Genomic DNA, 2,653 nt, shown 5'->3' on the forward strand with positions numbered 1-2,653 from the left:
CACTGAATGTGGCCGGCGGAGTTAATAGGCCACAGACCACAGAGGAATTAGTCAGCAGTGCACTGATTACGGAGCATTATCAGAAAGCAATGAAGGAGAATAAAGGACAGACACGAGCCGAGGGACAGAAACCTCAGAATACCAAAACAGGCTGGAAAGGAACTTCTACCGGAAAAAGAAAGCAGTGGGACAATGCAAAAGGTGGGTCGGTAAATAAGCAACCGAGATACCCCCAGTGTTCTATTTGTGGAAAGCTGCATTCCGGATTGTGTCACAAAGGCACACGAAAATGCTACAGTTGTGGACAGGAAGGACATTTGGCCAGAGACTGCCCTACTCCGTTGCAGGCACCATTCCAGCAGAACAATCAGAGCAGGAGTGCCCCTTCACAACTACACCATATGCAAACTGCTATAGAAGGGACTTCGATTAGCCAGGGGAGATTGGAAGCCCCGCCAGCAACGACGAATGCCAGGGTTTTTGCGATTACTAGTGAAGACGCGGCGAACGCCTCTACCGTCGTTACAGGTCAGCTGCCTATTTTTAATCAGCATGCTTTAGTATTATTTGATACTGGGGCGACACACTCGTTCATCTCAACACCATTTACAAAGAAATTATACATACCGCCTCAAACTCTAAATAGTACATTTTTAACAACCCTACCATCCGGGGAAGTTATGCTGTCGAATCAAATGTTGCGGGTCGTACCTATCCGAATCGCAGACAGGGAACTCTACTACAATTTGATAGTACTTGACATGCGGGATTTCGACATTATACTGGGCATGGACTTCTTGAGCAAGTACGGCGCCTCAATCGAGTGTCGTAATAAGAAGGTAGTCTTCCGACCTGAAGCTGAACCGATCTTTGAATTTATTGGGGAATTTGGGAAAGAAACTGAAAGATCCTTATCAGCGGTAACGGCACGAAGCATGGTAGACGAAGGTTGTAATGGATTTCTAGCGCAAGTGGTTGACACAAGACAAACCGGAAGTCAGAAATTAGAAGATGTCAGAGTGGTATCCAACTATCCGGAAGTGTTTCCTGATGAACTACCGGGATTAGCACCCGACAGAGAAATAGAATTTACGATTGAGTTAGTCCCGGTTACTAAACCAATTTCCAAAGCACCGTACCGAATGACACCGATGGAGTTGAAAGAACTTCAAGAATAGCTACGAGAATTACTCGACAAAGGATTTATTCGTCCTAGCCACTCTCCATGGGGAGCTCCGGTACTGTTTGTGAAAAAGAAGGATGGGTCTATGCGAATGTGTATAGATTACCGAGCACTGAACAACGCGACAATCAAGAACAGATACCCCCTTCCGCGGATCGATGATCTGTTTGACCAATTGAAGGGAGCAACTATCTTCTCAAAGATTGACTTAAGGTCCGGCTATCATCAAGTGAAAGTGAAACAAGAGGATATACCGAAGACAGCCTTTCGAACAAGATATGGGCATTATGAGTTTGTAGTTATGCCCTTTGGAGTGACAAATGCTCCGGCTGTGTTCATGGATTTGATGAATCGGGTCTTTTCGACGTATCTCGATGAATTTGTGATTGTCTTCATTGATGATATTCTCATCTATTCGAGAACCCAAGAAGAGCATGCCGAACACCTGAATACGGTATTACAGATCCTTCGAGAAAAACAACTATATGAAAAATTCTCCAAATGTGAGTTCTGGCTTGATCGAATATCATTCTTGGGTCATATTATCCCCAAGGACGGAGTAATGGTGGATCCGAATAAGATTGAAGCAGTAAGCAACTGGAATAGGCCAAAGAACGCTAGTGAAGTCTGAAGTTTTCTTGGACTGGCAGGCTACTACAGGAAGTTTGTAGAGGACTTCTCCAAGATAGCAGCCCCGATGACCGTTCTCACCAAGAAGAATAAAAAGTATGAATGGACGGACGACTGCAAGAAAAGTTTTACGGAACTGAAAAGGAGGCTGACCAGTGCTCCGATTCTTACCCTACCGGAAAGCAACAAAGACTTTGATATGTATAGCGATACTTCCTTCTTAGGACTCGGAGCTGTACTCATGCAAGATGGCAAAGTCATTGCCTATGCCTCTAGACAACTCAAAGAACATGAAAGGAACTACCCCGTGCATGATTTAGAACTAGCAGCAGTGGTCTTCGCTCTAAAGACGTGGAGGCATTACCTATATGGGGCTCAGTGCAGGATTTATACAAACCACCAGAGTCTGAAATATTTCTTCACGCAGAAAGACCTAAATATGAGACAACGCAGATGGCTCGAGCTAGTCAAGGACTATGATTGCGAAATCTTTTATCACCCTGGTAAAGCAAACAAGGTAGCCGATGCACTCAGCAGGAAGTCCGGCACTACCTAACGAAGCGATTTTAAGTTCGAGGACGAACTTTCTATGAGGTATGGGGTACTGTAACACCCACAAAAAGAAATTATAAGATAAGCATATGGGTGTTATTTTCTTTAGAACATAAAAAAAGAAGAATCAAAGAAAAGAAGAAATAAGATAAATAAAAAGAAGAGGTGAAGGTTTGAACCTTGAACCTCCCACCAAGGATAGAAATAAAATTTATGTATGTTAACCACTAGGATAATAAATAATATGTGAAAGGGAAATGATGGGAATTGTAGTTGAAAGTAAAGTTA

This window comes from Zingiber officinale, chromosome 7B (assembly GCF_018446385.1).
Source record: "Zingiber officinale cultivar Zhangliang chromosome 7B, Zo_v1.1, whole genome shotgun sequence".
Lineage (NCBI taxonomy): Eukaryota > Viridiplantae > Streptophyta > Magnoliopsida > Zingiberales > Zingiberaceae > Zingiber > Zingiber officinale.